The sequence below is a fragment of the Panulirus ornatus genome, chromosome 14, assembly GCF_036320965.1.
Source record: "Panulirus ornatus isolate Po-2019 chromosome 14, ASM3632096v1, whole genome shotgun sequence".
In the NCBI taxonomy this organism is placed as follows: domain Eukaryota; kingdom Metazoa; phylum Arthropoda; class Malacostraca; order Decapoda; family Palinuridae; genus Panulirus; species Panulirus ornatus.
The window spans coordinates 50529829-50545183 of NC_092237.1; the positions used below are offsets into that span (position 1 = coordinate 50529829).

Here is a 15355-nt window from a genome sequence, read left to right on the forward strand (position 1 = left end):
GTAGAGCTTCCACTCATGTTGGAACCGACACACCCAAGAACTGTGGAGCTTTCCCCGGTGGCAGAACTGAGGCCACTGTGGCACAGTGGAGCTCCCCTTGTGGCAGAGCTAACAGACTCTCGCACGTTGTAGCTCCCAAGTCGGTAGAGCTGAAAGAGAGAGAGAGACAGCCAAGCGCCCAATGCCTCTCTATTGGTGCCAGAGGTCGGCAGGGACCCAAGCACTGGAGAGATGCAACAGAGCTCCACTTGTGGTTAAAGAGCTGACAGAGATAGGACGGCGGGTCCCTCCCACACACGGAGAGCACCACCACCCCAGCCGCCGAAGACTCAGTGAAGTACGACAGCGAACCCTTCGGTTCTCACACCCCCCCGGCGGGCGCTTGGCTGGCCGGCCGCAATGTCTAACAAGCGAGAGGGGCTTCGCATGTTGTTGACCCAGAGACCCGTGTGTTGAACCAAGGCCCTTGATGGCTGGGAAAATTTTTTTTCACACTGCAAGAACATCCCTTCGATAGGATGAGTTCTTGTGGTAGAGATACATTTTTTTTTTTGCCTCGTTTAATGAGCTCTTGCGATAGGATCGATCCTGTTACCCTTGCGGTGTGTGTACACTGTGTGTCCCAGGCGGAGGCAGGTGGCTCGAACGAGATGTCATGCCCCTGGGCGGGGAAGTCCTGGGAAATGACTAGAGCGAGTCCAGGATGATGCTGCTGGGCCAGAGGATGGGCAGAGAGGGTGACGGGTGAGGTGGTGAAGTCGGTGGTCGGCCCGCCGGTGGACACGGCCAAAACATAGCCCGGATCACGAACTCTCTCTCTCTCTCTCTCTCTCTCTCTCTCTCTCTCTCTCTCTCTCTCTCTCTCTCTCTCTCTCTCTCTCTCTCTCTCGATCTCGAGTACTGGAGACTTACGCTGACTCACACACACACAAATGGCACTCCTACAAACCACCCGTACAAGTAGTAATGACACACACACACACACACACACACACACACACACACACACACACACACACACACACACACACATTAACAAACAGTGGTCCACAAAGTGGTATACAGACGTGGCCATAAGATCGCAGCAACGATCCAAGTGGGGGCAAAATTAGCCTCCCCTGACGTACCGCAAAACAGCTGGTATAAACACGGGAACAGCCAATCAAATCACAGATAGACAATGAGAGTGGGCAACCCCTGATCACCAGCCAGTCCTCCCCCAACTCCCCCACCTCATCACGGAGAACCCACAATCAAATCAGGTCTCCGGCCACCCCCGATAACAATCATTATTGGCCCGTGGGGCTCGTCCCACAGGTGGAACCGCTTGGCTTCCTTGCATAACCTCTCTCTCTCTCTCTCTCTCTCTCTCTCTCTCTCTCTCTCTCTCTCTCTCTCTCTCTCTCTCTGTGCCTGGAATTGGTTGGCTTCTCTGTCGGTGCGGAGGACACGTACGTATTTTGCCTTTTCTCACACAGGCTTTTCTACCTTTGGTTGTTTTGCCACATACTTTTGACCTAAGCCTCTCTCTCTCTCTCTCTCTCTCTCTCTCTCTCTCTCTCTCTCTCTCTCTCTCTCTCTCTCTCTCTGTGCCTGGAATTGGTTGGCTTCTCTGTCGGTGCGGAGGACACGTACGTATTTTGCCTTTTCTCACACAGGCTTTTCTACCTTTGGTGGTTTTGCCACATACTTTTGACCTAAGCCTCTCTCTCTCTCTCTCTCTCTCTCTCTCTCTCTCTCTCTCTCTCTCTCTCTCTCTCTCTCTCTCTCTCTCTCTCTCCGGTTTTTGTGTCCCCCTAATTCTTAATTGTGGAGGCCGTAATTCCGTGAGGGGGGGGTGGTGAGAGGAAGCCAATATTACCGGGACGAGGGTTGGGATGTGACGAGAAGAGAGTAGAATTACCCCAGGGTAGTGGGCTGCGAAAGGAAGTCAAAGCTGATGCGGGGGAGGAAGCCAAGGTTACCGTGGGAGATTGGGTGACGGGAGGTTGCCACGAGGGTCGGGAAGATGCCAAGGTTACCACAGGGGTGGTGAGTGGAAGTCAAGGTTGCCGTGTGGCGTGGCGAAAGGAAGTCAAGGTAGAGGGGGTAGTGGCGGAAGGAAGCTAAGGCTACCATGGGTAGTGGCGGAAGGAAGCTAAGGCTACCATGGGTAGTGGCGGATGGAAGCTAAGGCTACCATGGGTAGTGGCGGGAGGAAGCTAAGGCTACCATGGGTAGTGGCGGAAGGAAGCTAAGGCTACCATGGGTAGTGGCGGGAGGAAGCTAAGGCTACCATGGGTAGTGGCGGGAGGAAGCTAAGGCTACCATGGGTAGTGGCGGGAGGAAGCTAAGGCTACCATGGGTAGTGGCGGGAGGAAGCTAAGGCTACCATGGGTAGTGGCGGGAGGAAGCTAAGGCTACCATGGGTAGTGGCGGAAGGAAGCTAAGGCTACCATGGGTAGTGGCGGAAGGAAGCTAAGGCTACCATGGGTAGTGGCGGGAGGAAGCTAAGGCTACCATGGGTAGTGGCGGAAGGAAGCTAAGGCTACCATGGGTAGTGGCGGAAGGAAGCTAAGGCTACCATGGGTAGTGGCGGAAGGAAGCTAAGGCTACCATGGGTAGTGGCGGGAGGAAGCTAAGGCTACCATGGGTAGTGGCGGAAGGAAGCTAAGGCTACCATGGGTAGTGGCGGGAGGAAGCTAAGGCTACCATGGGTAGTGGCGGAAGGAAGCTAAGGCTACCATGGGTAGTGGCGGATGGAAGCTAAGGCTACCATGGGTAGTGGCGGGAGGAAGCTAAGGCTACCATGGGTAGTGGCGGAAGGAAGCTAAGGCTACCATGGGTAGTGGCGGGAGGAAGCTAAGGCTACCATGGGTAGTGGCGGGAGGAAGCTAAGGTTTTCGTTGGGGGAGGGAAGGAGGGAAGGCAAAGTTGCCAGGAAGCGCAAGAGAACATGGCCTCCCCCCCGGAATGTGAAGGCACTTGACCGCCGAGGTCTCCCCCAAGCTAACCTGATCTTGTGCAATTCAGAGACACCGGAGGAGCGGAGACGCGAGGAGTGGGTGGGGAAGGAGAGGGGGGGGTAGAAGCCAAGTGGGCAAGGAGGACTCCAACCTCCAGTTTACCCCAGACGTCGTGCATCATCACGTGAGGTTAGGGAGGGAGGCGTCGCTGCAGCGATTATTGGTTGGGACTCCCCGACCGGAGAGCTTCCCTCTCAAGCCCATGTAAACAAAGGCAAGGTCTCTCTCTCTCTCTCTCTCTCTCTCTCTCTCTCTCTCTCTCTCTCTCTCTCTCTCTCTCTCTCTCTCTCTCTCTCTCTCAACCCCAACACCTTTCCCACACACACACACACACACACACACACACACACACACACACACACATCTAGACTCACCCACAGTGAGTACCAGGCACGGGCGACGGATCGTCCAACGATCGGAACTTAACACTTACGAGCTGGGGAGCTGTGGTGCCGACACATGGGGCTGCTCTGTACCGTTAACGGGCGCGGGGTTTGGAAAACCGCGCATCACCTCGGCGGCTAGGCTACCCCCAGGTGATAAACATATATATACCCCCCCTCAGATTACACATGTAATTTGCAGGTATCAGGCATAGCGTAACAACCCTCCTCTAATTATGTAATAATGCTAATGAAGGTATTGGACGGGGGGGGGGGGGGTGCTGAGTAGACTGATTAATTACCGTTGTCGTAATTTAAGCTCGAATGGATGTCTTGTAATTACATGCTGTCGGCTGTGGATCTCTCTTAATCGAAAGCGGATCAGTGGCTGATTTCAAACCCCAAATTTCGTCGTAAGTGTTCGCTTTATCGTAAGTGGGCCAAGTGAAGGTACTGATCCGAAAGTTTTATGATGTCCCGGAATAATAGGATTATTTCAAAGAATTATTTCCCCTCTCGAGACAATGTGAGGTGCAGAAAGATGCAGATGAGATGTGACTAGTGTGGGTTTAAGAGGGTCATATACGCGTCAGTCCTGGCCCCCTAACCTATCTACAATACCACGTACACCCAGTGTAACTTTTCCTTCAAGACCCAGTGTAAAAGTGTTCGTGTCCTGCAGTGTTCATCAGGCACAGGCAACCCTCGTAGAACATAAGATCATCATATAAATCCGTTGAATAACGCATTCTCTCAGCTTTAGAGAAAAATATAAGATGTCGGAGGTGTGTGTGTGTGTGTGTGTGTGTGTGTATATATATATATATATATATATATATATATATATATATATATATATTTTTTTTTTTTTTTTTTTTTTATCCCTGGGGATAGGGGAGAAAGAATACTTCCCACGTATTCCCTGCATGTCGTAGAAGGCGACTAAAAGGGGAGGGAGCGGGTGGCTGGAAATCCTCCCCTCTCGCTTTTTTTTTTAATTTTCCAAAAGAGGGAACAGAGAAGGGGGCCAGTTGAGGATATTCCCTCAAAGGCCCAGTCCTCTGTTCTCAACGCTACCTCGCTATCGCGGGAAATGGCGAATAGTATGAAAAAAAAAAAAAAGAATATATATATATATATACCTACGAGTCCACGGGGAAAATGAAACACGATAAGTTCCCAAGTGCACTTTCGTGTAACAATCACATCATCAGGGGAGACACGAGAGAAATATAACAGTCAGTTGATATACATCGAAGAGACGAAGCTAGGACGCCATTTGGTAAACATGCGATTTATGCGATTATGTATATATGATTTTAGCGCCGTGCCCCTGATGGTGGCAGACATTTATCTTGTCATGTTACTTAGCATCACAGATCAGTAGATGCATTGATGTGTGAGGTTGAAGGACGTGTGCATCGCTGCCCCCGTGTGGGTCGTGGCCTGGCAGGCTAAGTGTGATAACTGCGCGTAGGTGAGATACATACACAAAATCTTGGCCACAGATGTAACTCCGCTTTTTAAGGGAACTTGCCTTTTTTTTTCTATTACCAGAATGTAATTCACCTTTTAATAAATTCATGTATACGCAACAGAGACTTCGTACATTAGGTTATGCTGGTAGGGTTACGCAACAAAGACGTCTACATATTGGCTTAGGTTAGGTTAGGTTAGGTAGGCTGTGTTTAGCTAGGCTAGACAATAAAGACGTCCATATTTCAGTTCAGGTTAGATTAGGTTAGGTTAGGCTGTGTTAAACTAGGCTAGACAACAAAGACGTCCACATTCTAGGTTAGGTTACGGTAGGCTATGTTTAGCTCGGCTAGACAACAGTCCAGGTTAGGTAGGCTATATGCTAGGGAAGACGTGCTCATATTACGTTTGGTTAGCCCAGGTCACAAAGACGTGCAGCTATCCAAGAACATGATGGAGACGTCCTTACTCGGACACACACACACACACACACACACACACACACACACACACACACTGGACACCCCTCCTTCACGTCTAGCAGCAGCAACCATAATAACGAACAGCAGGCAACAGTGTGTGTGTGTGTGTGTGTGTGTGTGTGTGTGTGTGTGTGTTTAGGCTTCGTGAGATTCCTGCAGGAACAGGTATTTGCCTGCCCCCCAACAAGCAGAGGAGGAGGAGGTGGTGGGGTGGGTCCATGTTACCTCCCCATCCATCCCACGCCGGAAGCCCGTCTACCACACCCTCCTCCTCCTCCTCCTCCACTACCGGCTCGGGCGCCATCTCTTCGTCCGCCTCGGCCAACGCCACCAAGACTTCCCTCCTCATCGTTCTCTCTCAACAACAGTGTATGGCTCTCGCAGTGGGAGAGGCTCCGCCTCTGCCCTCACGATCGCCGTCACCAGTGGGAGAAGAACTACGAAAGTATCGAGGCACGCAGAAAGGCCTTTGACACGGTGCTTACGAGCGGCCTCCAGTATATATATATATATATATATATATATATATATATATATATATATATATATATATATATATATATGTATATATATATATATATATATATATATATATATATATATATATATATATATATATATATATATATATATATATAAAGGGGAGGGAGCGGGGGGCTGGAAATCCTCCCCTCTCGTTTTTTTATTAATTTTCCAAAAGAAGGAACAGAGAAGAGGGCCAGGTGAGGATATTCCCTCAAAGGCCCAGTCCTCTGTTCTTAACGCTACCTCGCTATCGCGGGAAATAGCGAAGAGTATGAAAAAAAAAAAAAAAAAAATATATATATATATATATATATATATATATATATATATATATAAACTGCTGCAGCTGGACAGCGGGAAATGACCGCGAGATCCAGTACACATCTTCCCCTCACCCAAGCACTGGCACAGTACCGACGTAACATATAGACCCTGACGTCACCACAATTCCCAGTACTGACTGACTGGGGTGCCATAAGGCAACGTACACAACCCACACAGCAGACAGTCCCTCCACACACACACACACACACACACACACACACACACACACACACACACACACACACACACTCTCCACGAGCGAACATAAGCATGGACGTTTATTACGCAGACGACGGACGCCGTGCGCATAGTAATGTGTAAACAGCGTACTTCCTGAACATACCCAGCGTAAAGAGAAGCGTCCAGACTCGGCCGTTCTTCACGAAAGTCTCGTGTGTGGCATTAAGCACGGCTGCAGGATGACCAGGGCCTCCCGCGCGCACACACTGGCATTACACGGCGTGTGGCTTGGCGGTAGACTATGTAAACAAGAGAGAGGCTATATTTTTAGACTCGGGGGAACTCAAGGAGAAACAAAAACTACTTAACTCGTCCCGTCCTCCCGTACTGAGCAGCTACTGTTCAACCCACACACCCACCCACCCCCCCCACACACACACACACACACACACACACACACAAACCAGCCCTCCCTCCCCCGCACTGATCCACTATGAAGTCTGAACCCCCTCTACTGAGGTACTCACTCCTCCCCCGTCGCTACTCAACCCTTCTTAAGCTCCCCATACTGAGGTAAAACCCCCCCTAGTGCCCTCTTCCTCCTCCTCCTCCTCCTCCCACTTGGCCTTGAAATCACGTACGGTCATACCTCAGCGGGTACGAAACAGGACATTAAGGCTGGTCGCTGACGATGGAAACAACGGACCCATACATTGTCAGTACTGAGGACGACGTCCACGACCTGAAGACATGTACAACTACAGACGGAAGGACATAGAAGAGAAACGTCATGAGTGCCATATGACAGAAACGTATAAGACAAACCACTGGAGACGTATCCAAGATCCAGACAGCAGTAAAACAACCCACAGAGATGACCGCCCCTTTCCCCACACCCTTCCACCCCACCCACTCCCTCCCTGCTGGAAAGGTTACCCCCCCCCTTCTCCATCCCAGAACCCCTGGGTGCATCCTCTACCCCCCTCCCCCCCCTCCGACATCCCCTCTCCCACCACCCCTCCCTACGAAGGAGGCGGGATCTCGTCCCCCCACCCCTACCCCACCCTTCCTCCATCCCCATTCCCATCCCCGTCAGGGAGGGAGGGCTGGGAGAGAGAGAGAGAGAGAGAGAGAGAGAGAGAGAGAGAGAGAGAGAGAGAGAGAGAGAGCCCCACTCGTCTTCATTCTTCCTAAATCATCAAAGGAGCGACGAAGAATTATGGGATCCTGGAGCAGGAAAATGTTTCTTCTTGTTCTTGTTTTATCGTGGCTACACTCTCTCTCTCTCTCTCTCTCTCTCTCTCTCTCTCTCTCTCTCTCTCTCTCTCTCTCTCTCTCTCTCTCTCTCTCTCTCTCTCTCATTTTCCTCGATCTCTTTCTCCTTACTCTTCTGTTTTTCCTCGTTTGTCTTTCTCAGTCTTCCCAAGGACATTCTCTCTCTCTCTCTCTCTCTCTCTCTCTCTCTCTCTCTCTCTCTCTCTCTCTCTCTCTCTCTCAGACCTTGGGTCTGTGTGGTCTTGTGTATCTCTGCTGTAACTCTGTGTGTGTGTGTGTGTGTGTGTGTGTGTGTGTGTGTGTGTGTGTTGTGTATGTGTGTGTGTGTGTGTGTGTGTGTGTGTGTGTGTGTTGTGTATGTGTGTGTGTATGTGTTGTGTATGTGTGTGTGTGTGTGTGTGTGTGTGTGCGCGCGCTCATCTTCCTTTGGTATACACACACCTGTTGCACGTGTAACCAACATTTCATAACACCTTCGTCTTAAACACCTTTTCCTCTTTGTGTTCGACACTTTAAAAAAAAATGCTTCATTTACGGGTGTAGGAGCCAGGAGGAACGGAACCTTCCAGCCAGCCTGGGCCTCAGCAGCCACCCCTGTGGCAAGAGGGTTGGAAATCCCTCGCCACACAAAGTTTTATGAGAAATTTGTGTCCCGGGCTTTCTCGCTGACTGCCTGCAGGAGTGAGGAGTGAGTGAGGAGGAGGAAAAATGAATGGAGCTTGAGTGAGGGAGGGAGAGAGAGAGAGGAAGGGGAAAAAATGGTAAACACGTTAAGACAGTTGGGGAGAAAGAAGTGGATGAAGAAGAAGAAGAAGGCAGGGAGGGAAATTCCCACGCTCGAATTCAAGGAAGGCAGGAGAGAGAGAGAGAGAGAGAGAGAGAGAGAGAGAGAGAGAGAGAGAGAGAGAGAGAGAGAGAGAGAGAGAGAGAGAGATGCGCAGAAGAGGAGGGGGGGAGGGCAAATTTTTTTCCATGCTAGGGGGACAGTCAATGTAAAGGCAGGGCGGGGAGGAAGGAGGGAGGGAGGGGGTATTTAAGAGGTGGGGAGGGGAGAGGCGAGAGTGTTGAGTTGGTCATGCCATTTGTTGGTTATCTGGTGAGGCCAGTTACTCGCTCACAAAGTTGCCAAGTCTCGCTTTTGTGAGTCACTCGCACGACTCTTAAAAACACTTTCTTCACCTCCCGGGAATTTGGGTTTTATTGATTCGTGTTTTGTTGTTTTGTTTTTACTTTTGAGCAACACATGCCTGGGTGAACTGGTGTATTGCCTAAATTTAAAATGCACCGGAGCCAAGATATCAGAGCTGAACTTTTGGACCCCACGTTTGTCTGTATGGCCTTGACCAAAACTGGTGCAAGTCGCATGGTTGATTCATGTTTCACCAGAGCCAGTGGTGAAACCATGGCTCTACCTCGCCACAGAACTCTGGTAAACCTCAACGAAGAAAGATGAAAGAAATGGCCCCCACGAAACAGCCACACGTGAAAATGTGCTGTAAAAATAATAATGATAAAATAAAAAAAATCTTGGCAGTTCCCGCACCCCAGGGCAGTCGAGAGGGGGGGAGGGGGGAGTTAAGGAGAAGGGGGGGGGGTGTGTAAGGGGGGATGGGATGAAGGCGACGGATTGTATGGGGAGGGAGAGAGGGTGAGGGTAGTGAGGATGAAGGCGGCAGGGAAGGGGGATGAACTAGGGGGAGGAGAAGAGGAGGTTATCCATCCTGGCGTTGTTCTGAGCCGCCCACCAGACCACGTGCTCCTCCCCACTTCTCTCTCATCCCCCCACTATATTTCTCAGAAGATCATCACCTCACACGTAAATCTTTAACTATAAAAAGAAAAAAACATGACTAAATGAAAACGTATTTCATCAGTTCGGTGCTACACGGAGTGAGTGAGGGAGGTAAAGGATGACATTGATAAGGTAAATGGTTACTGCCAACGTGAGCGAACACGACGTGTTATTCAATTTCACTCTCAGACCCCGACCATCACCACCACCACACACGACGACAAAAAAACATTTCGGTAGATATAGAAACATAGCGAGAATATATATATATATATATATATATATATATATATATATATATATATATATATATATATATATATATATAAGTCCACGGAAAAATGAAACACGATAAGTTGCCACGTGCATTTTCGTGTAATAATCACACACACACACACACATATATATATATATATATATATATATATATATATATATATATATATATATATATATATATATATATATATATATATATATATATATATATATATACACTCCGTTGTAGAAGGAGTCTTGGATTATATTCATCGTCCATCTCTCTATATACATGGCTCCCTGACATGAGAGGCATGCCAAATATTCTCCGGCAATAACGCGACGAGTATTTAGGATGGAGAGATAAAATAAGCGCTTTTAGCCAACGCCGCTCTGATAGATTTATGACAACTTTGGCCATTATTATTCGCTCAACTTGGCTACCGCACTGTTCGCGCCACGCCGCGTTGGCTACACTGACGGACAGTTGCCAACAACCAATTATTCGGCCGAAAATTTACAGCGCCATGACTGGTGGTGGTGGTGGAGGAGGAGGAGGAGGACGAGGTATTCTCCTCCTCCTCCTCCTCCTTTGTTTTTCCTGAGCTACACGTCAGTTGATCGTCCAACTCATCACTTTGTACACGTCAAGTGTACGTGGACAGATCCACGGACGCATTCTCCAGCTTACTTTACGTTGCAATACAATGGTTGTAGAACATATGGATATAAATATTCCCCGTCTTTTTTTTTCATTTCTTTTATATTCTTCATGTAAAGTTGATACGCTCTCTCTCTCTCTCTCTCTCTCTCTCTCTCTCTCTCTCTCTCTCTCTCTCTCTCTCTCTCTCTCTCTCTCCTCCTCCTGCTCCTCCTCTTCCTCTCCCTCCTCTCCTACCTCCCCTCCCCTCCCTTCCCTCGTAAGCCCACGTTCGGATCAAAGTTTCACGAACAGGTAAAATGTTCTGTGAGGCAAGGGCCCCTTGCTGCTGCCGAGGACGGAGAGAGAGAGAGAGAGAGAGAGAGAGAGAGAGAGAGAGAGAGAGAGAGAGTCGACGGCAAGATTTATTAAGCCGCGGTGGTCGTGGGGGACGGGGAGGGGAATAAGAGTCGAACATATGGCAAGACAAATTTGTATGGAACCCTACTTGTTTACAGCGTAATAAAAGGTGGAAACTTTGTCGTTCTGCAAATTCGTTCAGCCATCACGTCAGTCAACTGTGTTAGAGGACGGTCCATTGTTGTATCACTCGCTTATATATATATATATATATATATATATATATATATATATATATATATATATATATATATATATATACATATATATATATATATATATTTGTGTCTGTATGGGCGTTCAACGAAGGTGCGCGTTCATAAGCACTTTGTTCGTACACACACACGCAGACACGCACATACACACACACACACACACACACACACACACACACACACATATATATATATATATATATATATATATATACACAGCGGTGACGGAGTTGTAAGGCAAGGTGGGGGAGGGAGGGGGGGTTAACCAGCCCCCACTTCAACCCTGCAAAATGTACGTGGAATTTCCATTGGCAAGCCGGGCCCCGTGGTATATCGAACTCGCATAATATTCCAGGCCGTAATTATGGTCAGCGGGACTGCGACACACCAGTCACGTTCATCTGCAGTGAAGATATTGCCAACAATTATTGTGACGGTAGAGTCGCCCCTGGTAATTGCATGGGAACGCGCGGGATTAATATTTAATTTTCCAGCTTAGTGCGAAAGGAGGAGGAGGAGGAGTGGTGGGTGCGGAGGAGGAGGAGGAGGAGGAGTGGTGGGTGGGTGAGGAGGAGGAGTGGTGGGTGAGGAGGAGGAGGAGGAGTGGTGGGTGGGTGAGGAGGGGGTGGGTGTGTGCGTTATAAACCTGATATAAATGCTTTATCGTTTATCTAAAAAAAATAAAAGGAAAGAAAAAAAAAGGGAGTTAAGTTATGGTGTATTTATGACTGGAGAGGCATATATGTGTGTGTGTGTGTGTGTGTGTGTGTGTGTGTGTGTGTTCAGTGTACGTAGTTCTTGACCAGAGAGGGAGGGAATCATGGGCCGTGACATGCGAACCCCCCCCAACTCTCTCTCTCTCTCTCTCTCTCTCTCTCTCTCTCTCTCTCTCTCTCTCTCTCTCTCTCTCTCTTCCACCTCCTGCTCCCCGGTGCTACTTCATGACGGTGCTAGGGAGAGAGAGAGAGAGAGAGAGAGAGAGGGGGGGTGTGTTGGTTGGTTGTGGGGTGGGAGGGAGGGAGGAGGCCAGAGAGAGAGAGAGAGAGAGAGAGAGAGAGAGAGAGAGAGAGAGAGAGAGAGAGAAGGCCTCCTCCTCCTCCTCCTCCTCTGCTTCACTTGCATTTCGACCCGGAAGCTTCGTGGCATCTGTATATAGTGATGTTGCACGTTTTTACATTAGTGAATTGTCAATCACAGACAAATCAGGAAAACTGCCTCCCTTGCTTCATAGGGTTTAGGGGGGGGAAGGAGAGGAGTAGGCGAGGGGCCGGCGATGGCCGCCGCGGACCCTCACCACTTGATGAAACCGCCGCCGTATTCCAGCCACGGGGGGATGGCGGCCGCGGACGCTACTCGCTTCACTGACAGCTCTCTAAGGTTCGCAAGCTTCTTACCCGCTGCTAAATTGGAATTCATGGGATTATGTTGATTTTATTTGTGAGTAATAACTCTGTGCATCCTTTGATATCAAAATTTCATAGTTTATACCAGTTATGTGCGAGTGGGAGAGAGAGGGGGGGAAAATAACACGGGCGGGGAAGCAGGGTGGGGGCGATGGCGGCCGCGTACGAGAGGAGGAGGAGGGCGGGCGGGCGCGGGGGCGCGCGCTGGGGAAGGGGGGGCGCTGCTGCTGGTGATCGGCTTCAGTACTTCAGAACCACGACTTCAGGCTTGACCCACCCACCCCCTCCTCCTCCTCCTTCACCACGTTCTAAAAAAAAAAGATGCTGAAGTGTGTGTCCGCGCTGGACGCGTCTGCACCATCATAGACACACACACACACACACAGTCACCATCATCATGTGGAGGGACGGGGGTTCTATATAGCGCTTCCCTCCCTCCTCCTCCCTCCTCTCTCTCCCTCCTCCTCCTCTCTCTCTCTCTCTCTCTCTCTCTCTCTCTCTCTCTCTCTCTCTCTCTCTCTCTCTCTCTCTCTCTCTCTCTCGCATCATTCGAATTAATACCGTATATCTGTCCTCGGGTCAAAGCAATGCTATACTGGAGGGGGGTGTGTGTGCTCTCTCTCTCTCTCTCTCTCTCTCTCTCTCTCTCTCTCTCTCTCTCTCTCTCTCTCGCATCATTCGAATTCATACCGTATATCTGTCCTCGGGTCAAAGCAATGCTATACTGGAGGGGGGGTGTGTGTTCTCTCTCTCTCTCTCTCTCTCTCTCTCTCTCTCTCTCTCTCTCAAGATACGCTTTGCTAACACCCCCTCCCTCCTCTCCCTTCCTCCTCCTCCTCCCCACACACACACTTCAACTCCCTCTGTGGGATAAGCCTTCTAAGTATTATCTAAGGAAGCCTTGCTCAGGGAGATTCTAAACTTATTATGATTATCGAGAAAGAACTCCGATAAAGAGTCGTCTCAATCCATAATGACTTAGAGTTATTAATAAATGGGGATACGTTGAAATGAGAGCGATTGGAAAACAAGCGGGGTCGGGCGATGGCCGGCGCGGACCGCCATCACAGCTCGGCGAATGTGCACAACTGCCAAATGTCTTCAGATAACTAGTTTCAAATGTGAATTAGTTGAGCGTATATATATCTGTGTATACGTTGATTATTATTATCATTATTATTATTATCATTACAGCCGGACAGTACAGGAGCTTGAGCCACCGCTGCCGTGCCCGCTTCGATGGGCATAGGGGTTATAGCAGTGTGTATATAGGAATATATATATAAATATATATAATATGGGTGCTCAGGTATATATATATATATATATATATATATATATATATATATATATATATATATATATGTGTGTGTGTGTGTGTGTGTGTGCTCAGGTATATATATATATATATATATATATATATATATATATATATATATATATATATATATATATATATACACGCACACACGTGCATGTTTAAGTCCATACATCATGCGGGATATGCACGAGGAGGGGGAGCGGGCAAGGGGGCATATTCGCTCTCATCGCACAAGCCAATTTTCATGCTTTGTCTACGGACTTTTTTCTATAAACGTTTCTTTCCTTTTCTATAAACGTTTCTTTCCTTTTCTATAAACGTTTCTTTCCTTTTCTATAAACGTTTCTTTCCTTTTCTATAAACGTTTCTTTCTCTTTTTTTTTCAACTGTAGTTCAGCTTTTGTGTCATAACATAACCGAGTGATTTATTGTTCTCCCGTGATGCAGGCGGTGCAGGGAGAAGGATTTACCTACCTTTTTATTTTGACTGCTATACACTTGGTGAGAGAGAGAGAGAGAGAGAGAGAGAGAGAGAGAGAGAGAGAGAGAGAGAGAGAGAGGAAGAAAAGAGCTGTAATTAGCGCAAATATGAGAGAGAGAGAGAGAGAGAGAGAGAGAGAGAGAGAGAGAGAGAGAGAGAGAGAGAGAGAATGTTAAGTTGCGTCTCTGGGAAGTGTGTGTGTGTGTGTGTGTGTGTGTCGTGGGGGGTGGGGGGCCCACCTCGGGAGGGAGGCAGTGTCCACGGACGACGACATTTGATACATTAGTGCGTAACGTGATATTAAATAATCAGATAACTCTGGTTTTAGGCTTACCCCCCCCCCTTCCCTTCCCCCCCTCGGGTTATCTAATCGTGTGGCGGCTATGGCCTAGCTGGCGGGGAGGAGTGAGTAAGTAGCAGTCCTCCTCCTTAATTGATAAAAGTATTCAACGACTTTGGCGTTATTCGCTCTCTCTCTCTCTCTCTCTCTCTCTCTCTCTCTCTCTCTCTCTCTCTCTCTCTCTCTCTCTCTCTCTCTCTTCTCTCCTATCTGAAATTATTTGTGACTCAGAGAAAAACGTCTGCCTTCACCGAGGGAGGGAGGGAGGGAGGGGTGGGTGACATGTCCCTCCCTCTCTGCTCACTTATTCCGTGGGTCCTCCTCTCTCTCTCTCTCTCACACTCCCTCCCTCTCCCCTTCAGAGCAAGCCTAGGGCCATGCACTAACTCGTTAGCTAGTAGTGTGGTTGATGGAATGAAACGTCCCCCTCTTTTTTTTCTCCAGTTCATCCTGAACTACTAGGCCTACCAGATAACAATGGTGCCTGCCTGGTTGTAAATTCAAATCCGTGGTGGTTGCTGGCAGCACTGGTAGCCGCTGCTCAGCGTGGTGGACGCTCGATGGGGGCGATACACAGGTATTTTTAATCAGTTACAGTCACGTCGAATAAGACCCACTCTAGAGTACATCTCGGCTATGACGTACGATCATGTCAGCAGTATTGTACTTGCTCGTAAATTTCATATGTGTATTAAAAAGGCGGCTTATGGGCGTATGGCCGCTGCCGGCATCCAGACTGCGACACACCGCTATATGCTCAATTCCAACCATATTGTTCATGCACCGCTCTTGTACCATCTCGTGTACAAAACCCTACAGTCGTTTTCTGCAGTTA

General features: G+C 48.7%; 1 protein-coding gene across 1 annotated transcript in view; it reads left to right on the forward strand.

Moving 5' to 3' along the window:
- LOC139753400 (uncharacterized) overlaps nucleotides 1–15355 on the forward strand; it is a 277499-nt gene that overhangs the window by 13779 nt on the left and 248365 nt on the right. The window lies entirely within an intron of this gene.